This window comes from Pipistrellus hanaki, assembly GCF_964339955.1.
Source record: "Pipistrellus hanaki genome assembly, chromosome: 8".
Taxonomy (NCBI): domain Eukaryota; kingdom Metazoa; phylum Chordata; class Mammalia; order Chiroptera; family Vespertilionidae; genus Pipistrellus; species Pipistrellus hanaki.
The window spans coordinates 42,446,616-42,472,796 of NC_140510.1; the positions used below are offsets into that span (position 1 = coordinate 42,446,616).

The window sequence follows — 26,181 nt, forward strand, 5'->3', positions numbered from 1 at the left end:
TTGGCTGCCTCCCACACATGCCCCAACCTGGGGCAGGATCTGCCTTGTAGCCCAGCTACATGTTCTTGATTGAGAATTGAACCCAAGACCCACTAGTGAGCAAGTTGATGCTCTAACCACTGGGAACTGTTGGCCAGTGCTGTGATTAAAGATTTTGTTTCTTAGCAACTTTCAAATATACAATATGGTGTTGTTAACTATAGTGTAACACTAGCAAAAGATCACTAATAATAACTTTCTCTTGATAACTAATATTATACTTATCAAGTCATCATGATCATCTGTAATGTTGGATTCTTAAAATACTGTATTAAAATCAATAGTCAAGTAATCCTACCCATATGTCTCTATCTTGATGAAGCCATTGAGAACCAAAGGAATTGGCTAAGTTTAGGTAAATATGAGTATTAAAGGCCAAAAGTGCCCGTCTTGGTTCTTGGCAATACTCCATATTACTCCTAAATTTCTCTCCTTTCAATAAAGTTACGGAGATAAGGCTCAACCTTATTCCAGGCTTCTTCTCTTTGAAGCTCTTCATTTCATCATACAACTTAGTTTTTCAACTTTCTTTCCTCTGTAGTCTAGCTGAAGTAGGGTGAATAGGATGGGCTCATGGCTTGATAGTATTTGCTGATTCTACTATGAGCTAAATTGTGTGTAGAAGAAATCACGTGTTTTTGCAGAGAGGGCTGGCTGTACAGGTAAAGCCTTTGAGGGAAGATTGGAATTAGTGCAGAAGTTTTTGAACATCAGGAAGCCCATTAGAATAAGAACTTAAGGTTGGAATTAATAAATTAAGATTAGACCCTATAACCTTCCTTTTCAACAAATATCCATAAGATTCTGATGCTATAGCCCAAGGGAAATACAGATTAGGTTGAATTGGCAGGAAAGACAGTGGGTTGAAGAATCCACCATGAACAAAATGTTTCTCAGTCTCTGAATGATTAAAAATTTTGCCAGAAACTTCTAAGAGGTTACAGATTGACCTTAACCTAATGAATTTAGCTTTTCCTTCTTTTAGTATGAATTTTGACTTATTTTTGAATGTCAAAAATATAGAATATGACATTATAAATGTTAACATTTATGAAAAGCACATACCATGAAGCTATAAACAAAAATGCAGTTTCCCACTGCAATAGCTCCTCTAGAATTTTTATAAATCAATAAGAGAGTTTAGGCCTAAAACATAAACCATTTAGTATGTTTTTATGAAGCCTTTATATAACATTAATTGATCGTTTAGTTCAATAGTTTAATTAAAACTAAATTTTAAAATGACACAAAAAAAGCTGCCTAAAAGCCTTTTATTCTATTTATTTATGAATTTAATTTATTGAGCAGGTATACATATATATAAAATGCATAAATATGCTAATTAACCAAGATGCCTTAATGGGTCGACCAGACAGGAGGAGGTTGCACACACATCGTGTAACTTGCACTGAGGGTGGGCCTGACCAGCAGTGGCCAAGGCTGCTTCAATAGCCAGAGAGGGAGGCAGGACCAGACCAGCAATGGCTGCAGCTGCTGCAAGGCCGGGAGAGTGAGGCAGGGCCAGACAGGACTGGGGACTCAAGGGTGGGCAGCGCTGCATGATTTCGAATCACACACTGGGCTTCTAGTTGGTTAATAAGATTATATAAGTTTCAGATATACAGTTTTATAGACATCATCTTTATATAGCATTGTGTGTTTACCCCCCAAGTCACGTCTCCTTCCATGACCTTTTATCCCCCCTTTCTACCTTCTTGTACCTCCCCCTCATCCACACTTCCCTTGGGCAATCACCATACTGTTGTCTGTGTCCATGAATCTTTCTCCCTCTATCTCTCTCCCCCCCCCCATTTGCTTGTATACTGGAAATCAATATAGGATGTTTTGGAAGTACAGTACAAGAGAATGATCTCTATTTTCTTAAGAGAATTATGAGCACCAGTAAGAAAACAGTATCATAGTATTTACATTTTTCAATCCTACATCTCCATTGAGCTCAAGACTGGTTAGATAGAACCAGTGAGAAAAGCATATTTTATCTGTGACCCTCCATTCTGGGAATGTGCTCTTCCTGCTTATTGGAAATGGTCCAGATTTCAGACATAACATCCCCAAATTATACTAGGAGTAGAGTTGGAAGGCACTAGAAAGTGAGTTTTCAAGTTGTGTGTGTTCTGCCCATATAGGAAACCAACGTTTATGTGACTACCTTAATAATAAATGCAAATTAATTTAGAATGTGATGAAATCATCATTATCCACTTGCCCTTATGCTGCAACCAGTCTTTTTTTTTAATTAACAAATGAATGAAAATAGTCCCTGAAGATTGTGTTTAAGTTTCAGAGTACAGAATTGAAAATATACAATTAATAGCAACAACTATTTACTTAGATCCATGGTCAGCAAACTACAACTCGCAAGCCACATGTGGCTCTTTGGCCCCTTGAGTGTGGCTCTTCACAAAATACCAAGGCCTGGGCGAGTCTATTTTGAAAGAGTGGCCATTAGAAGAAGTTTAAGTTTAAAAAATTTGGCTCTCAAAAGAAATTTCAATCGTTGTACTGTTGATATTTGGCTCTGTTGACTAATAAGTTTGCCAACCACTGACTTAGACTAATAAAGTACTTTAGGTTAAATTATTGGTTGTTCCTCACATTAAGCATAAAGATGTATAAACTATCTTGCATGAGAGAGAAATTTGATAGGACAACTTTCAATTCAGCCTTTAAGGCATCAATAGCAATATTATTTGAATATAATTTTTACATAATATAATTCTAACCCAAAATTCTTTGTCTTTCAACCATATCACTTTATTTGTATGTTTTCTTCTTGGTTCATGAACTTATTTGTTGTTGGGTTGATTGGGTAGTTTGGGCTATGTCTAGTTCCAAAAGGAACTTGAAGCAGCTTCTACTAGTATATGTGTACATTTACAAATTCAAGTATATAAAAAAAGTCACTTTTTACAAAGTTATTTTCTCTGACTCAACTCAGTTTCTGACCCTGCTCCCCCAGGATCTGGCAGAAAAATTCACCTCAGTGCTGTCTGCATTCTTACTCATCCTGGGCTGGTTGCACAGCCCTGGTGTCTTTCAGAATGCCAGGGCAATGCTTTTGCAGGTCACCATCCTAAGCAGGTTTTAGGGAAGCTTCATTGTCCCCGACTGTGTAACTCCTCAGCTCTCCACCACTCGGGCCTAACCTGGGACCCGGGGACTTTCTCTGAGACTGCTGATGGTCTAGCCTGCCCAGACGCTTAGCTTGCCTGGACACTCCATGTGGGCTCTAAACCAAGCATGTCACCCTACTCCCTCTTTTTTCCCTCTTCCACAAATCCCCTTTCTATTCTTTTAAGAATATAGGCATCTGGAAAACAAGAGAAATGCCTGGCTTGCTATTTGCCTTTCATAGCTTTGCCTAATAGTATCTCACCCATGATATAACCTGAGAAAATAACACCAAAGGACAGTTGAGGAATAGGCAGTTTTATAAGAGGTTGAAGTGATTTGGTACAAGAACATAATTCTTTGATTTAATTTATAAATACATATATTTATCTCCACGCCATCTCCCAAAGGGAAATTGGAAGTTTACACAAATACTCTACAGTACAAAAGATAAAACTTACTGGTGTAGCTCAGTGGTTGAGCCTTGACCTATGAGCCAGGAGTTCATATGTGTGACCACAGTTAAGTTTTCCCTCTGGTGGGCCTCAGTTTTCTCCCTTGGAGAGGAAAGCACCCACTTCCTAGGATTGTGAGCATAAATAATTCCTGTAAAGACAATGTCTGGCCAATGCAGAAAGGCAGTTTAATGCTAGCTTCTAATTTTGTCATTATTCTTCACCATTACTTGTTCAACACATGTTTATTGCTATATGCATGGTGCCTTTCCAGATGTGGGGGATGCAACAATGAGCAAAACAAATCAGAATTCCTGCCTGCAGAGAGCTTGGTTTACACTAGGAGGAGACAATCAAATTATGTAGAAAAACATCAATGCTGGGGGTGGGTAGGAAGGAATGAGGGTATATAGTGCTAAATTGAGTGAGGATGGTATTAATTTAAGTAAGGTAGCTGGAAGGGGAGGAGGGAAACTCTCTTGAAGCATTAGAGAGAAGACATAAATATGTCTTAAGGAAGCCGGCCAGAAAGAGGGAGCAGAGGGGCTGTTCAGAATGTTTGAGAAATGATAAATGGACTGGTCTACCTAAAACAAGAATGAGGTGGAAAGTGATAGGAGTTGCAGTCAGAGAGCTAATGAGGGCCCAGTCCCAGCAGGCCCTTGTAGACCACTTGCTGCCTTCTTAGTGCAGTGGGGGCTAGTGGAGAATTTGAATAGAAGAGTAATGTCATCTGACTTATATTTGAATAAGATCATCTGACTCTTCTGTGAGGAGGTTCTTGGCTTTATATAGGTGACTAGCAATAGTAGCTTACATCTTGGTAGTAGCAATGGAGGTGGAAAAAACTAGTCAACATCTGTATTATTATTATTTTTTGAGGTTAGAGACAACAAAATGTGATGAAGAATTACATGTGGAATATCAGGAAAAGTTTGGACCCAAAGTTTTTTCTGTGGTTTTGTTTAGTTTTGTTTTGTTTTTTGTTTGTTTGTTTTGTCTGAGCAAATGGAAAGATAGATAAAGCCAGAGAGGTATTGAGAGAAGATTATAGGAGTAACCAGTTTAGGGAGAATAATATCACTGTTATTGTTAAAACCATGTTCCTCGGAGCAACGTAGTGGCATACCTCCAGAATGTAATTCACAGAAAGCACTTCTATCAGGATCTGAGAGAAAACAGTGTAAGTGTTCAGATTGTTGATGGTCTAACTAAAGCAAGGATAAAATTTAGGCTATTAGAGAAAATTAATGAGCTGCTTTTCCTTCAGGCAACCTTCCGTTTATTTCTTATAACTGCAGTGTTGATAATATTTGGACAACAGAGAAGTCTTTGGCATGAAACTGCCCTCTTCTTTATGCTGCTGCCTAGGAACAGTCCATGTGCTTAGATGATCAATTGAGTGGATAGCATAATTAATTACCTACAGTTTAAATGAAAAAAAAAGACTTTTGGTTACAGAGATTATCATTCCACTTCACACAGAGGAAGGTGTGAATGGTTGGGGCAAAATATTTTCATTAGAAAATAACTTAGACAAATGGGAAAATAAAAGCCTCCAAATTCTTTTCCATGAGTATTGCTCTAATAACTTTGACTTGGAGAAATATCAAACCAGCATTACCAATCTTCTACCGTAGGAAAAATTTCATTAATGGACCTCTGAGAATTTTAATTTTAAAGTCATATAACTTCTTGATGAATTCTGCAAAGACTAAGTTGCAAAAATGCATCTCTGAGTAGATAAGTGGACAAACCTTCTATAAGATGTTATGGTACTAAGACAATATTGTGTTATAGGACATTTTCTTCAAATGGAGATATATTTTTGCTTTTAGGATATTAGTCCTTAAATCATTTTATTAGTAATAATTGCACATAATGTTCAGTTGTCTATTGAGACTTCTCTTTGAGATAATAAAAATAGAGCATAGCCAGTTTTCTATGTACTGTTCCTTTTAAAGGTGCTTGCATGCAAATTTTCCAAAAGCAGTTTAGAGTCATTAAGAAAAGATGGGCAAGGCCCACTGCTCTTTTAGACGATTTAAAATTTTTATCTGAAATTTGGTCAGCCTCTCTGAAAAAGATGATTGCTTGAAAATTTTGGGGGGAGAGTATCTTCTGCAATTCTAAGAAAACTATCCAGTCCTAGCCATTTTGCTCAGTGGTTAGAGTGTCTGCCCATGGACTGAAGAGTTGTGTTCAATTCTGGTGAAGGGCATGCATTGTAGTTGCAGGTTCAATCCCTGGCCCCGGTTGGGGCATGTGCAGGAGGCAACCAATAGATGTGTTTCTCTTGTATTGATGTTTCCCTCTCTTTGTTTCTTCCCCTCTCCCTAAAAAAAAGTAAAAAAAAAAAAAAATAGCCTTGAATAAGGATTAGCAAAACAAACAAACAAACAAAAATAAAAAGGAAAAACATCTAGAAAATATAAAAATGGGAAGAAATCTGCAACAACACTGGAACTAAGGAATAAAATCATAAATTGCCACCAAGTTCAAATGTTTTCTGCTAGAATTAATGGAGCTGGGCATGCATAAAGAAGAATCTACTTGAAAATCACTGTCTCAGAAAAGAGGGGTTATCTCATAGGAGGTATACCATTGATTTCCTGGACATAAGCCTTCCTGGGCTTGGAGGAGTGAACTGAGAGACTGACCAGGCAAATCCATGTTCAGCCCTGTTGAGTCACCTGGACCAGCAGAAATTCCCTACATTGTAGTGGCACTGGAGCTGGGAAATGAAAAAAGTAGAAGGAACAGAAAAGCTGCAGTAACACTGACTGTAGTGAGTTGCCTCAACATGCTAGTGACTTCCAAGATGAAACTGAATGGGACTCCAGGAGCTGTTGATCTGGGATAGTGGTGACCTGATACTAAGTGAGAGGTTGTGTTGATTATAAAGTTGGTAATATTGGTCCAAAGAAATTTCACTATTTCTGAACTGGGAAGAAAACTGGGTATCACCAACCTTCTTTCTACAGAGACAGAAGAGAAAGCATGAATAATTGGATTTAGCCTGGTAGGGTCTTTTTTAGCCTGAGTGGCTCCACTCCTCATACATGTTACGTCAACACATTCGCAGCAAGTCCTGCAGTTTGAGCATCAGAAGAAGTTCTCTAATAGCATGCAAGCAGAAAATAAATAAGCCTACGGAGAAACCCTTTGCCCTGTTTTTGTGAGGAAATACTAGGCTTTAGATAGTCTTTCCATCTTTGAAAAATAAAAATAATTTAAAAGAAGGACCTATGAAAAGATTTTATAATGAAATGAAGCATAAAGCATTCAAGAGGCAGTGGAAAAACATTTTAAATGAAGTAGACATTACTTTTTAGAACAGCAAAATTGAGCCAAAAGTAGAAATTTCCCATATTCCCACCACCCTCACCCATATATATCCTCCTCCCACTTAACAACACCCAGAATCAGAATGATGCATTTGTCACAATAACCTACATTAAAACATCTTCATCCAAAGTCCATAATTTATATTATGATTCACGTTTGATGTTGTACATACTTGGATTTGGAGAAATGGATAATCACATGTATCTATCATTATGCTATCATACAGAGTATTTCCATTGTCCTAAAAATTCTCTGTGTTGCACCTACTCATCCTTCACCATTCTGTGCCCCCAGCTCTACTCCACAAACACTGATCTTTTTACTGCCTTCATAGTTTTGCCTATTCCAGAATGTCATGACATTGGAATCAAATACTAAATAGCTTTTCACTTAATGATTTAATATGTATTTAAATTTATTCCATCTATTTCCTAATTGGTAGCTCATTTATTTTTAATGCTGAGTAATATTCCATTGTCTGGATCTACCACAATTTATTCATTTACCTAGTGCAGGATATTCTTAGTTGCTTCCAGTTTGTGTAGTTATGAATAAAACGATTATAAAGCATCCAAATACATTATTCTTTAAAAAAAAAGATTTTTCATATGCTGCAAGAAATTTCAGATTTTATTTTCTTTGTTCTTTTGACAAAGGAAGGAAAAATGGACTATATAAGGCAAGAAATGAAGGTAAAAGAAAAGAGATTATTAAAATGGAGATTATTAAAATGAGAGGCAAACAGAAGTTTGAAAATATATCAGTAATGTAAGAAAGGAAGGTTGTGGAGTTATGGAAGATTTTAAAATGCTTGAAAACTAGTTAAGAGGATAAACTATTCAACATGAAATTGAATGAGTCTTGTAGATCTCAGAATGCAGATAACAACAATAATTTAATTGAGCAGAAAGAGATTTGTGATGTGGAAAAACAACATGAATTGCTGAAGAAATCAGAACATATTAAAATGATATTAAACATAACAGGTGAAAGCATTTTATAGCTATACCTATAATTTGATACTTAACAAAGTTTATAGATTTAACTTTAAAATTAATCTGAAACAGAATGCAACAAGCATTCTAGCAGGAAATAGTGAATAAATAACCCTTTTCTTTCCAAAGCAACTGTATTTTTAGGTCTCTCTTTCACAATTGTAGAAAAAATAAACAATGGCTATTTACCCTGTTCTATTATGGAAATTTTTATGTACAGAAATATGGAAACTCATATAATAAATGCTTATGTACCCATTCGTCACTCAGCATTTAATTCATGCCAACCTGGTTTCATCTGTATCTCTATTCACTCCTCTCTCACCATACTCTTAGAAACAATTCCAAGACATATGACTTCTTTCATAACTAGTCAATCTATGTCTCTAAATTAGAAAAACAAACAAACTGCATAGCTGCAAAACATTATCATACCTAAAAAAAATTAATAGCCAATCAGAATATGAATCTTTCCCAATTTTATATATTTACTTTTGGTTTATTAAAATCAGGATCCCAAATATATTCACAAATTGTTTGGCTGATTCCATCCCTAAAATTTAACTTAATCTATAAATGCCTCCCTTATTCTTTTTCTTACAATTTCATTTGTTGAGGAAATAGCTATTTCTCCATTCTACAGAGTTTGAAAGAAAATACTGTGATTAAAAAAATGTTAAATTTAGCGAACTAGTCATTTATTTGTATGTGAGATTAAAAAGTGTATCATCCATGTATCTTTCCTGAAATTCAAGGAAACAACTGAATCTATTAAAAGAAAGAATCTCAAATTGAAACCGATATAGAACTGTCAATAAACATAGGATTAAATCTTAAAATTACTAGTCTCTTTATGAAGTAAAATGAAAATATCATGACTGGTTCTTCAAAGCAAAGATATGTGATGGATGTTTCTCTAATCCTAGATGATTTCAATAAAATCATGTTAAACTGATTTTTGTTCTTTTGTAGTGGATAGTTGACACATTTTTTTCTGCATACAGAAAGTAGATAATTAGAAAAGCGAAGTTTAAGAAATTAAAAGCAAATTTTAGTAGAGATACACTTTTTAAAAATTTAACAACTCTAACTTAATATTAATCACAAGTACAAATATATTGAAAAGGATTTATGTGGTTATTTCTTACTTGTTAACAGATTCTAGACTAAACATTTCCATATCTTTATCCTACATTTTCCCAATAATAGGCCATTCAGCCAAAATCTGAGTTTTTTGTTCATTAGGGTGCTTAAAGGTTCTTCATTGAGTTTCTTCCCAGTGTGACTCTTCTGATGTGATTCTGACTGCACTCCTCATGACACTGAGAGAGTTTTATAATGTGTGAACCCTCACATGTTTTATAAGTCTTACTCTGTGACTAATGGATTTTCAGTGTTTACTTCACTCAGTTGCTTCTCCGGCTTGAATTACATGGTCTTCCCCAGGACAATTCCTTCTCCTAGTAAAACTCACATAGGGGAGAGGGCCTATGTATGCAATCAGTGTGGAAGAGGCTTCAGTAAGCATTCTCCCTCAAGCTACAGAGAGCATTTAGACTGGAGAAAAACCATCAAGAGTCTGCATGTGGGAAAGCTTTCAGTGCACACTCCGTCCTTAGACAATTTCAGAAACCTCGCACTGGCGAGGAGCCCTGTGAATGAACACGGATGAATTTTATCCAGAGTGTGCATTTACATAGACACCAGAGAACACACACAGCAGGGAGCTACATAAATATAATAAACGTGGGGAAGATGTCAGCCAGAGAGCTCACCTTTATTCACTTCAGAGGATCCTCCCTGACTTATTATTGATGAAAGGCCTTTATTCATCATTTAGCTTTTAAAACACATGAGCAGATTCCCATTGGAGAGCAGCTGGGGTCTGTGATCACTGTGGAGGGGCCTCCAGTTGAGCTCTCCACCCTTGGTGTGCACGGGAAAACTCTGAATTGGACTAACACGTGAAATAGGAAGAAGGCAGGAAAGGCTTTATCAAGAGATGGACACTTTAAGAACATATGATAACTGGGGGGGGAGGGGGGAAAAGGAGAGAGATGTATACTTTTAAAAATACTGGGAGATAGGATGTGTAGAAAAGATCTGAGAAATGTAAGCCTCCTAGTTTTGCAGTCTTACTCTACTGCCTAGGCAAACAGGAGGAATGACCACATAGATCTCAGTTTTAAATGGATTGTCAGGTAATAAGCTAAAAGTTATACAGAGGATTTTAAAGTATTTTGAGTGGGTTATATTTGGTGTCTAGTTTATCACTGTTAATATTGAATTTGGTTTTGCTGTTATTGAAGAATGTTGCCTGTCCCCATTTTACTTTTTAAAACTGATTTTTAATTGATATCCTAGTAAATTATTCATTTTATAAATGTTTTATAGTTTCTTGAAAAGAATATGTAGTCTCTGATGGATATAAATCATTCTGCTTTTCTGTCTGCTCTCTGTCTTTCTCCATCTCTCGCCTCCATGTACACTTGTGGGCGTGTGCGCGCGCGCGCGCACACACACACACACACACACACACACACACACACACACACATCTTAATCTCAGTCACCATTGTGTCCCACCTTGAGGACTGCAAACACACTTAATAATATCCCTGCCCAGCACTTGACCCCTGTATTCTACATGGCAATAATACTCTTGAAAATGAGTCATGATTTGACCCTTCTCTGCTCAAAACCTTCATCTCACTCAAAACTCAAAGTGCTTACCCAAGCCTAGAGGGGCTTATACCACCTGGCCCTCGATGACCCCTTTGACCTTTCCTACTACTATTCTCCTTTTGCTATCTGCTCCACTCACACTGGCCTCTGTCTTTCTTCTGCCTGCCAAGTATAGTCTCACCTCAGGCATTTTGCATCTACTACCCCCTCTCTGCTATTCTCTTCCCCAGATGTGTATGGCTTGCTCTATCTTTTAGATCTCTACCAATATATGTCCTTATTCAGGGATCCTTTGACCAGCCATGTAAGAAGAATATCTATCCATTCTCTGACCCTGATTTAATGTTCTTCATTGTTCTTAATCTCCACTCAGAATATTGCCCGTTTCTTTTTTATGTTTATTATTTATTTAACATATTTGCTTATTATCTGTGTCCCTCCACTGGAATATAAACTACATTGCAATACCAGGTCCCACAACAGTGGGCCTTTTACTCACTATTTGGTTAATGAATATGATCTCAGATCTCTCACGATTCATACAGGTATAAACTTGTACCACTCTAATGTGAGATGTGGTGTGGGCTTCTAATAGTTATCCATTTTGCTTGTACCTTGTGGTTCCCAGCTCAGGAGCATTTAGTTTAGCTTGGCGCTATTGGTTAAGTAGCCTAACTTCTACATTAATACTGAGAGGTATTGTTATTGAAATTTGTCTCTGAGGTTAGCTGCATACTGGTTTTTGGATTATAATTTGTATCACTCACATTATACAGAGATAAATGGTAGCATAGTTCTGGAGGTATTATGGAGGACCATTCTATCTGCCCCTTTTTGTATCTCGATATTTAATATGTTTCCTTTAAAACTCTCGTCTTGAGGGCCTCTCTTATTAAGGGATGGGAGTTTCTGGATTTCTGAACTCCCACTAGAGGGAGCACTTTTCTTATCAAGGGGTTCTGAAAAATCCTCCCCTAATTGAGTCAGACACTCATACAGTAAAAGCGAACATCCACATGTGCCCTCAGATTTTGTGTGGGATAAATTGGGCCTAAAAGGTGATGAGTTCTGCTGCTGCAGGTATATTGAATCGTTAAAAACAAAGATCTATTAACACTAATTCCAATACTTCTGTTTGAATTGTCTTCAAGTTAAGCTGCCAATGTAGGTAAGAGCATTTGGCTAGAAGCAACAGACGCAAGTTTTCCATTTGAATATGAAAACTTCTATAATTTTTTTTGGGGGGAGAGCACTGTCTAGATTAGTTTTAAAATCCAGATATCCAAAATCATCATGAAATGCTCAAAATTAGGGAGATATTCAGGGAGTGAACCAATTGTATCCTCTGACTCTGAAATGGGAGAACCATACCTTATTTAAGAACATTTTAAGGTTTGGAAGTGGGCATGGACTGTCTGTTCAAATAGCTTTTGCTCTTCCTCTTTATCACCTGAAGTGGTGGAGGCAATGCAGGTTTTCCCAGTGTCACATATTTACTAGCCACAGCTAAATCCCCAAATGCTTATAAGAGTATTTTATGTCACCACCGAGTCTCAGATTGCTTGGATGCTCCTGAGAAACTATCCATGACTTGAGCTGGATAAATTCACATCTTCATTGCTGCTGTGTGATCTATTATAGACATTGGAAAACTATGGTGTGCAAGGGCAAACCTGTTGCCCCCAATGCCAACTTGTTGTGCAACAGGATAGTAAACGGATGTTAGTCCGAGTTTCTCATGAGACCAAAATGACAGTAGAAAATAACTTTTCCTGAGTTGTAAAGTAAGGTCTTAAACCACCTACATGTGCCTTTCAAAGGAGGTTTTCAACTTCTAGCTAATTGACCACCTGTATAAAAAGGGATAGAAAGGATGAAAGGGAATCGGGGTTTGTAGAGGAAATTTATTTGTAAAAGTTTTTAGAACGCTGAGGCAAATCCCCAATACAACATGACGGGGGTAGGGAGGTGCTCCTCCTCTAACCTCAAGTAGGTTGAGGAAGACTTCAAAGAGACAAATCAGAAAGCCGGGAAATTTCTCAGGAGGTTGTGAATTAGTGCCCCCCTAGCCTGAAAGAACCCAAGGGCAGGAATGGGAAGTCACTTGTGGCAGCCTAGTAGAGAGAAGCTGTGATTTGGAGAATAACTGCTTTCTCAGAGATTAATTAAGACCTATTTCCTATTATATATTCACAGAGTTGCCCAGGGTTGTCTTATTGGAGTATTCCTAAGAGTGCATCCTGGAGATTTGGTGGGATTCCAAGAGAGAACTTCCTGGATGGGATTAGACTGTTGGGAACCAAAATCTGCAGAGTGTGTGTGTGTGTGTGTGTGTGTGTGTGTGTGTGTGTGGCTGGCAGGGGGGCGGGGGTAAGCCGGTGTTATCATAAGCAGCCAGCTGTGGAAAGTGCATCCCATAATTTCAATGAGAAATTCAAAACAGTGAGTATGTTTCATAGAGCCTACAAAGCACACTGCAGAGTGGAAGTCAGCATTTAACATAGAGCAAGCTAAATGAATATTGATCCTAGTGTACAACTCTTATTTTTAGGAATTTATTCTCTGCTCCTTACTTCTCCCCATCACCTTTCAAACTTCAAAAGCATTGGCAGTCGAGTGAGTTGGTAGAGAGAGACAGTAGCTTCAGATGAGGGCAATAGAGAAGTAGCTGTGTCCTAGTTTTCCCGTGACATGGTTCCATGTATGCAACACACAGAAGAACCTAGTATTATCTAAAAGTGAGATAGTGAAAAGATGGGATCTGCCTGAAATTTTATCCAAGGGCAAGGAAAGATCTAACCCCAAAAAGTGAGTTGTCAGAGGCATTCATGAAAAAAAAAAAATGGCCTTATTTTACCTCAGTTTATGTTTATAGTTGATATTCATTTTGTTCTTTAAGTCTTTTATGACCTAAATAGGTTTTTGCTATATTCTGATACCTGAGATAGTATTCAATTCAATATAATCATTCTTTTGTTGGTTTTTATCTATACTAACAGGTTTTCCTTTCTATACTTTAAAGCTGTTTAATGCATAAAGGGTTGTAGTTATTATATCATTTTAGACCTCTTTCATACTTGGATACTAATTTTCCTTTGAATATTATCAGCTCTGCTTTCTTTGTAATATTTTTCTATGTGTTACTTTAATTAAAAAAAAATTTCAAATGTATGTGCTATCTGTTATTTTGTATACAGTTGTTGGATTTGGGTATATGTGTTTATACTTTCCCAATTTGTGAATTAATATTTAGAATTCAAAATATGTTTTTAGTCCTATTTCTACTATCTAATTCTATTTCTATAGTAGAAATTATTATAAGTTTTTATCAAAGATAAAAAAATTTAGTCTAGTAAATCAAATTGGCTTTCTTAAGTGAGTAATGAATTGGGCAGCATTCCATTGAGGGAGTAGAGACATACTCCCAGGAATTGTACAAAACAGTAAAGTTTTATGGGTAGAAGACAGTTTGAGCAAGGAGTTACTAGCCAAAAAAAAAAAAGAAAAGAAAAAAGAAAAAAGGAAAGATTGTTTCAGACCCTGCCATTTGTTTTGTTGGGGAGGGTGCAGAAGTTTTATCATACAGTTTACCTCTCTATTGCTAATCAGTAAATTTCAGGTAGGCTGTTTTAAAAGTCACATTTCTGGGAGATATTGCAATTTTAATTAAGTCTTGATTTGCTATTGCTGAGGCAAATGACACCATTTGGGGCCTGCCATTTTTTAAAAACAATATATTTAAGCATACATTTTATATCAATGTGAACATCTAATCATATCTATAACCTCTCTTAAGAATGAGAAACTTACCTATTCCTCTTTCTCCCTATTTATCTTTCAGATTTTATAACTGTTTACAGTTGTGGTTCCAGTATAATATACTATGTTTTCCCAATATGCCTCTTTCATGAATCTTTGTGTTGTAAAATTAGTATATCTACTTCACAGCTATAAATAACCAGTTATTTGGAGTTAAATACACACTTTCCTGAGCTCATGGCTTATTTTTCTTTTACCTTGAGTATTTCTATATCTTGGATTTTTGTTTTATTTTGTTAATTTCTCAGGCATCAGTAAGAAAAAAAATTAAAGGTCTATAATAATAACATTATAAATACATTATGAATATGAATTAAACACTGATTTAAGTGGTACAAGAGTTGACATTTGCATTTCTTCTCTTTTTATCATAAATATTATACTATGTTTTTTCCTAAAATGTCATGTTTTAGGTTAAAAGTCTGATTTAAGTATGATTCTTTTGCCTATGAAAATAACTTTTTGTTTCTCTAGCAGTGTTTCCCAAACTTCTCTCATGATGAGAATCACCTGGTGGAGTTGTTAAAATACAGATTCCTGAACCCCAACTAAGAAGTGCTAAACTAGAATTTTTGGGAACATATAGGTAAAATTGTATACTTAACTTAGAGTACTAGTTAAGTATACAATTTTACCTATATGTTCCCAAAAATTCTTAGAGCACTAGTTAAGTATACAATTTTACCTATATGTTCCCAAAAATTCTTAGAGCACTAGTTAAGTATACAATTTTACCTATATGTTCTCAAAAATTCTAGTTTAGCACTTCTTAGTTGGGATTCAGGAATCTATATTTTAACAACTCCACCAGGTGATTCTCATCATGAGAGAAGTTTGGGAAACACTGCTCTAGGGCTTTATAATTTTTCTTTATTTATTTGATTGTTAATTTAGCTTAGTTTTATCCAGGTGTTTTCTTTTTGTGGGGGTATTAGCCTTTATTTCTTATTATTTCTTGCTCTTTACTTGCTCTGTTATCTCCCTCTGAAATGACCATTTTGTCTGCTATAGATCTCTTAAATTGATCCTCCATATCTCATAGCTGTTTTTCATAATTTTCTTTTTCTTTCCCTTTGCATTGTGTTCTGAGAGAATTTTTTTCAGCTTTTCAGATCCCTACCTCGATCTTTTTGTTTTGCTTTTTGTCCTCTATGTTTTTTTCCTCTCCAGCCATAACCATTACTTTAGTCAACATTTTTATTGAGCTTTTAAAAACAATGATCATGGTTATTTTTTGAGAATTAAAAACAATTGATTATTGATATTATAAAAGGAAAGAGTCTACATGATCTGTATTAGATACTAGACTGTGTCTATTTATCTCTAATGGCCCTTGAGGACAATCAATCTAGAATCTGATTACAGGATCTCTGGCTGTTCTGGGTTAGACTGGGAACATGTTTGATCAACTGGGCTCTAGTATTATAGGACATGAGTAGTTGAATTTCAAGGTTTGTGAAGGGATCCAGAGGTTGCTTAGACCATGATTCCATTTTTGGCTTTGATCCTGCTACCCACAGAATGAATCTCTGGTGGCAGATTATCTACTTCAGAGAGTTGTTCTTTCATCTTTAATTGGATCAAACTATGTAAGGGGAATTAAACAAGTTTGTACAGTCTTTTTATTAATGAGTCCACTGACTGCCCACCTTCAGCCTTGCTCCCAGTTTTTGCTGCCTCACATGTTGTGTTTGGTAACAGAGTCTCTGAAAAAGTCACCTTATGGCCATCTGTTTTTATAATATTGTGAGACCTTACATTTCTCATGGTTTTCCACTAATCTTTATATCATTTCAGAAATTCTTCAAGATTTGCAATAATGGCATCCTTTACTGTTAACCACCATTACAATATTGTATTAGTTCTTACTTTTATTTTCATTTTAACATTTCAGTGTGTTTGGAAAGAACAAGAATAGTCAAATGCCTTTCTGGTTTTAATGACTCAAATTATTGGATTTCGCTGTTTGATTATTAAAAAGCGGGTGCATTCTTTTTTAAACTGTAAGGTGTCTTGTATTATTTACAAAATAATAATTGGGAGAATTATGATTCTGATATCCAATTCTCTAAATTACTTCACTTATAAATGGTTGAAGTGTGATATTTTGCTATTTATGACTTCTGTCTCACTTAACTTTTACTGGAGAGATACACTGAAAATCTGGCAAGAAAACACACTCAGCAGCAGAACTACTCAGGAAGAATATCAGCTGTCTTGCCTTTGCTTCCTGAATTCAGATCAAAATATCCAGTCAGATGCTTTCATCCTACACAAACTAAGGGCCTTGCCAGAGTGTATAAGGACTAGAGGATCATCCTTTTCTTTTTTGACACTTCTAACAAAGAATGGCAATGAATCCTCTGCATATCTGCATCTCATAATTTATTTAAAAAAAGAAAAAACATTAAAGATATGATTTGAAGGTGAGAACTCTACTGGAGAAAGGTCACGGCATGGCATCCTACACATGGCTATTCCGCTACCATGCAATTGTGTTCAGGGGAATCATATCTGCAAACTTATTTTCAAATCATTCTTTAATTGTGGCTCTTTCTTTCTGAAGCACTTCACGGGTCAGGATCATGGACTCTTGTTGATGACTAGGTGTTTTCCACCTTCAGCTTTTTCCTTAAATAATGGAAGGACTTTTTATTCCCTTGCTCCAAAAGCATAAGACTGTATGGACTTATTATTTACCAAAGAAGAAAGAAAAATGAATGTGCACTGGGTAATTTAATTTCTAAAGCACTTCATCTTTTTCCTGGGAGAGACTCCCAGCCATGCAACCTTCAGAGTGTAAACAAAAATGAATGAATGATTTAGCAGTAATATTGTTTTCAATTTTGATGTGAATTAAAAAGTGAAAGTAATTCAGAATATTCTTTCATTCAAATTAATCTTTGCTGGATGCCTCATACATTATTCAGAATGCTGTGGTGCAATGACCAATTCCATATGAATGCTATGTGGCTTATTTTGTTCTAAATAGAGCCTCTACCAGCTGCATGAATATCTGTAATTAAATGACAGATTTTTTATGTAAATATATTTTTAAAATATTTTCTATTTTTTTTAGTTACTTTTTATTGCCATGCTGGTTTCTAAGTGGAATAACAACATAGATTCATAAATGAGAGCACTAATACTCTTCTAGTATTTTGGGACTAGAGACTAATTTTAAAATAGTTCATATTTTATAAACATTTCATGTTCAATTATCTGTGGCTCCCATGAGTATTTGAAATAGTTATTGATGGTGAAAGAGGCAGAAGTGATAAAGTCGTCATAGTGGAAAGCTTCCTAGCTGCATGGTTATTATGTGCAATCTGAGGGAGGCCCAGTAATGAACATTTGTAGCATCATTCAGACATACAGGTGTAAGAATTGTCCTTCCAGAACATTAAAGCACAGTACTTCTCAAACTTTAATAGGAAAATAATCAACCAAATATCTTGTTAAAATATAGATTTCAGTAGATCTTAGGACTGCCCTAAGAATCTGAATTTGTAGAAAGCTCCCAGCCAAGGCTACTGGTTCAATAAACCATACTTCGAGAACAAAATGTCTAGGGACTGGACCTCCAGTTTGCAAATCCAAAACCTCAACTTTGCTAATTTACCTAGAATTGATTATGAAAAGATGACACACAACAGCCAAAGAGACAAGAGGCTGATGTGTAAGCCAAATTGCCAGTTTAATTATGGTTCTGGTTCTTAACCCTGAGTGCCATGAGAATCACTTACAGAACTTCAGGGTTTAGCTTTTCTCCATACTATCCTGAGGGGACCATCCGGCATTGTTCTTGGTTCCCATGTAACTTAAATGGAAACCTTCACAATGTCTGGAGCCCTTGATGTCCTGCAAATGAAGGAGGAGGAGCCCTCAAAGTCCTTGTCAGCAGAAACCCACTTAGGGGGCACCAACCTTGACTTCCAGATGAAACAGTACACCTATAAAAGGGAGAGTGATGGCATCTACATCAGAAATCTGAAGGGAACCTGGGAGAAGCATCTGCTGCCAGCTCTGCCATTGTTGCTATTGGGGACCCCACTGATGTCAGTGTCATATCCTCCAGGAATACTGGCCAGTGAGCTGTGCTGAAGCTGCTGCTGGCACTGGAACCACTCCTGCTGCTGGCTGCTTCACTCCTGGAACCATCACTAACCAGATCCAGGCAGCCTGCTGGGAGTCAAGACTTTTGATCCCAGAGCTGACCACCAGCCTCTCATAGTGTCTTACGTTAAGCTGCCTACCACAGCTCTGTGTCACACTGACTCTCCTCTGCCCTCTGTGGACATTACCATCCCACGCAACAGCAAGGAGGCTCACTCAGTGGGTCTGATGCGGTGGATGCAGGCCTGGAAGCTCTGTGTGTGTGTGGCACCATCTCCCACAAACACCCATGGAAGATCATGCTGGTTTCTATGTCTACAGAGATACAGAAGAGATTGGAAAGGAAGTGCAGGCTGCTGTTGAAAAGGCTGTGTGACCAAGAAAGAGTTTTAGGCTGGATGGACTGCTCTAGCTCCCCAGTTCACTGCTGCTCCGCCTGAGGTCGCAGGCTGGTCTGAAGGCATGTTGGTGTCCTCTGCACCCATTCAGCAGCTTCCTACCGAAGGCTGGAGTGCTCAGCCTGCCCCTGAAGACTGTTCTGCAGCCCAACTGCTCAGGTCACTGAGTGGGTAGGAACAACCAGCTAGTGGTCTTAAGCTATTCTTCCACAAACTTTTAAACAGAATGGAAGTAAGGTTGACAGAAAATAAAGTTTCTTAAAAAGAAAAAGAAAAAAAGCATTTCAGGTCTTAGACCCAATCCCATGGGATCATTATTTTAATTGGTCTGAAATGGTGTTAATATCTATACTTGTTCAAATTACCCCAGTGATTCTAATATGCAGTGATTCTATTAGAATCAGATATGATTCTAATATCTATACAAGTATAGATATTAAGGATAGCTGATTTACATAGACAATTATAATGCCAAATAGATGAAGTACTAGTGTTAGTTGAATAACACATTTTTTATCCCCCTGAATTGATGTCTACATAAAGAGCTCATGTGAAGTTGATGGCTTACTTAGGGAATGTAGAATAACCGGGAAGGGGTTAAATAACCTACATTGTTGTCCTAATCAAGCCTAACAGGTACATATTCACCAGAGAATACATTTGCCAGGGAGGCAAGTATGTAGAGGGGTTCCTCATGGCCCTTCTACAGTTGATTCTGGGCTCCCATTTTCTACACTAATGAAGACTACCGCATCTCTGTTATTTTCTTTTATTCTTTAAAACAATGTCACACAAAGAATTTCACTTTATTTACTTACCTATGTTTACCTTAATCATCTATCTCCAGGTCCCTAAAATTCTGTCTCCTTGATTGGAAGTAGGTGTCTCAGAATCTCCACCATGGTTCACTTCATGGCTCATGCCTTAGGGTGGATTTTCTTTATATATATCTAGTATTTCCTGCTAGTTTCCTTCTTTTTAAGTTTCTTCCTTAGAATGTAAGCCTTATTTCTAAATTATAGGACAGCCCTGCTTATGTTATATTTCCTAAATTATTTGTTCAACATAATTAGATAAAATATATGAAATGCAATGTGTATGTTCTGCTAATTTTACACAAAGCTAATGCAGGAGCTTTTTTTGAAAAATATATTTTTTATTAATTTTTTTTTTACAGAGAGGAAGAAAAAGGGATAGAGAATTAGAAATATCAATGAGAGAGAAATATCAATCAGCTGCCTCCTGCACACCTCCTAATGGGGATGTGCCTACAAGCAAGGTACATGCCCTTGCTCGGAATCGAGCCTGGGACCCTTGAGTCCACAGGCCGACACTCTATCCACTGAGCCAAACTGGTTAGGGCGCAAGAGCTTTAACATATACAAAACTAAAATAAGATTGGGTAGAGATATTTTGATGTAGGGTCATAGAACAATGCTCCTTTTTATCGTTTAGGAAAAAGTGCTTACATAAAATTGAAATGATATGTACAAAGGCAATTCTTACAAGGCACTTCAACTTGAAAATGGGACAAGTACCAATGGCATGTTTAACTGACTTTCTGTTTTTAGATGGGGAAATAGTTGATCAAGAATTGTTCTTTTTTGGGGGGAAGGGGGAAGTAAACTTTTACAATCACAAACTCAATAGATTTTTCAACACATATCATTTTGAGGACATATAAAAAAAAAAGGTAGTAATCAGGATTTCTTAGTGAAGTTTTGTCAGGCTAATTGAATTTTCCTCTCTGTCAGAATGATAGCACTGATATATCAGCTGAAATATCAGCCGTAATTTACCTTGGCTTTTAATGAGCTTCAGTTCTACTTGTTTGGCATACAGATTACAGATGTTTGAAAAGTTGTCTAGACTTGAATCTTGTATGGTTAGTTTTATTCATCCACACCAGAGACTTATCCACACTTATCATATTTTTGTGCGTGTGCACTACATTTTTATTGGTAACTATGTCTATGTTATATTTGTATATTCTTAATACACAACAGCACGTAAAATGGAGTTTTCAGATATAATAATACAATAGGAATATTGTGTGGGTGCATTTGTGTGTGTGTGTGTGTGTGTGTGTGTGTGTGCGCGTGTGTAAACCACACAGAGCCAGCAGTCTGCAAGGGGAAGGTTAGCTTGGGTTGGAATGTCGGGACTGACTTGGATAAAGCATAACATACAGCAATTTAGCTCAGAATGGATAGTGTATTAATCAGGTTTCTTGAGAGAATGGAACTAATAAATATACATGTGATGAAATAACGGCCTTGTTATTTTGCTGTCTTATCTTGAAGCCCACTAAAATCAACAAAACTAAAATATACTGAGTGGCCAGATTATTATGATCTCTGAACACATAATAATCTGGCCACTCAGTGTATATCCTATATGATAAAAGGCTAATATGCAAATTGTCCCCTCGACCAGGAGTTTGACCAGCAACCAGCAGGCAGGCCGGCCAACAGCCCATATCCCCTTCAGCTGGCCAGGCTGGCTAGACTACACCCATGCACGAATTCATGCACCAGGCCTCTAATATATATATATATATACACACACACACATTAAGAGATCATAATAATCTGGCTACTCAGTGTATATGGATACTTGGAGGTGGATAAGGCCCGAACATAGCCTGGAAAGTGGCAGATATTTAATATATGTATGTTAAATTGATCATTTTAGCACAGTAAAGATATATCTTTATTAAGGAATTGGCTCCTGTGATGATTATGGAGGCTGAAAAGTCCCCTGTTCTCTGCAAGCTGAAGATCCAGGGAAACTAGTGGTATAATTCAGTCCAGCAATGTGAAACTTCGATCCAAATGTATATATGCATGTATAAATATGTGTGTGCTACTAAGTTGCACACAAAATGCTTAACAACTAGCTGTCTTGGGGTAAATTGCTCTAATTTATAGTTTGTCAAACTCCATGTTGTAAATGCTATACCTGTCTCTAGTCCCTAGCAGATGTCAAGCTATCAACGTAACTCTATTGAAGGTGGAGTTGGGTAGGATGCACAGTGCAACTGTGAATATGTAGTATACGAATAACCTTAAGGGCATAGAGTAAATATAGTAAAATAGTTAGAAATTGATATGATTATTACCTTTACTTTTAATAGAATGTATTTGATTTTAAGTTATATAATTTAATGTTTAATTATGGCCATTTTAAACCACTGTTTCACACCATTCCTGAAAATCAACAGTCAATTCTCCTGAGCTGGTATGAGACAGATTGAGCATACAATTGGACTGTGCCAGAAAGTTAGAAAGCTACTGGTTAGCCATTCCCCATGCTGATAGCTGACTCAAAATGAATGAGAGGAAATGACATATGTAATAAGCCTTTTCAAGATCTTTATTCTTTCTCTGGACTACCTAAACTTTTCTATTAAGAGAGAAACTCCATCCATTTCACTTTTCTGTAATTAAATTATTTCCTCCCTCAAAATTGGCAAATGTATCTATCTCTGTCTCTATATCCCTCTTTAATTGCATTTGGGCCCTGAAGGGAAGAGAGGAGTTGGAAACCATCTGATATCCAAAGGTTGGTGTAATTTTATGTCATTAACTTCAATAAGGAGAGAAGAATAATAATGACTTAAATGCACTTGGCTTCCATTGGCTAGTTCATGTTCACCACATTAAGCCTTTCTCATAGAAATCTTCATTTCACTATAGTATACTGTGAAAATAAATACAGATTTAACCCTTTCTGCCTACATATTCTCTCTTATATTCACTAAAGGATATCAAAGGAAGTAACTTATTCAGGGAACAAACTTTCAAATGTGACAACAGGATATGTGCCTTATAAATTTATTCTGTGACATCTTTTCTCAGAGCTTTGTAGCATGTTAATAAATGACTATGGATTTATTTGTGAATGAATTCATTTTCCACTTAAGCTTATGGAGGACATTATAAGCCTTTCCCTCAAGGCACAATTTATGGCCTCTCTTCCTAATGACTTACTCTTGTGTATTTACTTTGTCTTTTCTGTATCTATTATGCTTATATTCTTTGTGGCAAAGCTAGAACTCTATTGTTCTGTCATTACCACCTTTACTTCACTAAATTTTAATTTCCATGAGATTAAAATCTTTTACTTTATTTGTGTCCCCATAACCCTTATCAGCATTAGTAAGATAGTAGTATACAATGCTTGTTAAAGCTTATTAGGAAGATGTGTGAGGTTCTGTACATGTGTCTACACAGTCATCTCCTCCTAATAATATTAATAATTTATTAGTAGTATTACTTACTGCTTAATAATGCTAACCACTATATCTTGCATTGGTTATTCTTTTCATTCTCACCACAAACTCTAGGTAATAGAAAAAGAATTGTCTCATGATCATGTAGTTTGACTGGCACCAAGAAATTTGTCTCTAGAATCAGGTCTAATAATTACTTACTCATCCACCTCACATACAGATATGATTAAGTTATAGTACCATGTTTTAAATGTCTGCCAACAAAAATTTTTAACACTGACGGGTTTCAATGATTTAAGATTGGGTAAAAATGGACTTTGGAGTTTTGAAAGTTCTGAAGGTAACCCAGGAAAAGAAACTAAAATGACAAGTGTAAGACCAAATATATGAGTAGCACTGAGAATAAACTCTGAGTAACATAGACATTTGATTTGCACTCCTTAGAAAGTGAGAACAAGAGATACGGGGAAATCCATTGAAAATTTACTGTGAAGAAAGGAAGCATTTGTACGATCAGACCTTATATTTTAGAACTACATTTGGCAAGGCCTGTCAAACTCAGAGGATCTGAACAAGGAAACAAGCCAAGCTTTGGGCTGAGCCATCCTTTTCAAAACCTCTACCTTACTCAGGTCTGAGACACTTAATTGTTCCATCTCCAATCTTTAATATAATTTCTAAGAAAAGTCAAACTGAAAGAGAGGGGCTTTCTAGAACAGTTACCTTAAATGATTTATATGAGGAATTAATTACTAGGTACCAAGTGTCGTGTGTGTGTGTGTGTGTGTGTGTGTGTGTGTGTGTGTGTGTGTGTATGAGATCTTTATATTTAAAATGATGACTTGGAAAAAAACCAACACAAATCATCAGATGGATGGATAATCATATAATACTCCTATTGCAAAGCTTCAGCTATTTATTAAAGAAGATAAACTAAAAATAAAAATGTAAATTCTTGGCCTCAATAAAGTAATCTGCTTTTCAGACAAGAATAAAATTTATACTATTTTGAATGGGCTTTTTTTCTTCTTTGTTAAGAAGGTAAAATTGTGGTCTCCTGGATTTTTTGTTTGTTTGTTTTTTGTTTTGTTTTTTTGGCTGTTTGAAAGTTTCATAGCATTCTAATTAAGAAGAAAAATATAATCCATCCTATATCTAGGGAAAATTTTGAGTGCTAAATGTGGCCAGTCTTTATGTGTTTAGTAGAATCAGAATTCACCCAATATAAGAAAGAATAAGGCAACACAAGATACTGGCTGTAAATACAGGTTACTGAAGTCAGATAATCTTAAATTAGAAACTCAGTTTTTCTAGTTAGTAGTCCAGTGACCCTAAAGTTACCTAATTTCCCTTAACCTCTGTCTTCAAATCTCTGGCATGGCAGTGAATGGAAATAATGACTCAAAGGATCATTGTGGGAAATAAATGATCTAATAGATAGATGTGAGGTGCCTAAGGCAATAAATGGGAGTTACAATATTATAATATAAACTCAACTCTCTGCTTTTCACTCATGTATTGTTTGATGCATAAATGATCACAAGAACATTTTTAAAAATTGTTTGGCATTGAGGCCCATTCTGCTCAATTCTTTATATGTTGACATAAGTAACATACTATTTTAAAGTATCCAAATAGTTCTGGAGAGGGAGACTCATTTAAACATAGACAGACAGACAGAAAAAGACATACCTTGGTTTTCCAGATGAGGCATTCCCACAGTTATTTTGAGGTAACTGTTCTATTGTTCTATTTTAGTCTTTTATATAAATCTAAGATGTTATTTTCATTCTGGAATGTGGAGAAGAAAGTATTTAAGAAACATTTAAGTATTAAGAAAGAGGACAACATTTAAAAGAAAAACAATCAGCTGATTGAATTTGAGTGTGTATTTTTGATATAGCTTAAAATATTTGTTCAAATTATATAAAGATATGTATATTCAAATGTATTTTAAAAAGAATTCCAGAAGTAAATGTACATTATTTTTAATTATCTAAAGAATGGTCCACTATTTGAGCTTGACTGTAAAACATAAAAATGCCAAGTAATAAAAAAATAACTTCATATCACATAAAGGGAAAGTAGACAGTTTACTGGAGATATGGCCGGGTTTCTTTTTCCCTCCCTTCAATAAGGAGATTTCTTCCCATCTGCAAGGGCCTTTCTCACAGGGATCTCGGTGAAAGAAGAGTTCTGTGACATTGCCTGCAGGAATCATCTGCTGCTTCTAAGTCAGTCACAGGTTTTGCTTCAAGGCAAGAAAACACTTTGTTCCCACTCACACCTGAGCTTACTGTCTTCAGAAAGCGTCACCCTCCTATAAATGCAACACCATCTCTTATAGTCAGATGGAAATATTTTAATGAATTTCTCGAGGAAGTGCTACTCATAGCCCAGTTTCATTAATATGTCCAGGCCAGGGAGCTGTAGAGTTTTGGTTTTTTAAGGAAAGAAATAAGATGGTAAGAGATCAAAACGGGAAGCAATAAATGTGATAATGAAATATGAATATATCCAGTCTATACACATGATATTTATGGATGTTTTAAGCAGGATGGTTTTGAAGGTCTTTTTTCTAAAAAAGCTATTAACTTGGTTTCAGTAAGCTGTGTACCTTATTGTATATTAGTAATAGTAACTACTAGCATGCTCCTTCATATGTAAAAGTGACACACGGTGCTGTAGCAGTAGACCTTTAGATGGAAGCAAACTCATCTACACTTTCCTGTAGTCGGTCTGATGACCAACAAAGATAGGAGACATTCACAATCTGGATATGAGAGGACGGAGTAGAAGGAAAGGGGGTGTGCTTAGCAAGGAGAACAGCAGAGCTGACTGACCTCATCAATATCAAGCATCTTTATCCGAGCTAATCTATAATATTCTTTGTTTCCCTGGCGAAAAGGAAAAGTACAGAAATCCAGGTATTCTCTTGGCTATTACTTAATGTAGCCCCCC

At 36.3% G+C, this 26,181-nt stretch overlaps 1 protein-coding gene and 1 pseudogene across 4 annotated transcripts in view; both read left to right on the forward strand.

Annotated features, from left to right (window-relative positions):
• B3GALT1 (beta-1,3-galactosyltransferase 1) overlaps positions 1–26,181 on the forward strand; it is a 472,142-nt gene that overhangs the window by 121,762 nt on the left and 324,199 nt on the right. The window lies entirely within an intron of this gene.
• LOC311626972 (small ribosomal subunit protein uS2-like) lies at positions 18,313–19,175 on the forward strand (annotated as a pseudogene). The gene has a single exon. The product of its transcript is annotated as a small ribosomal subunit protein uS2-like (transcript).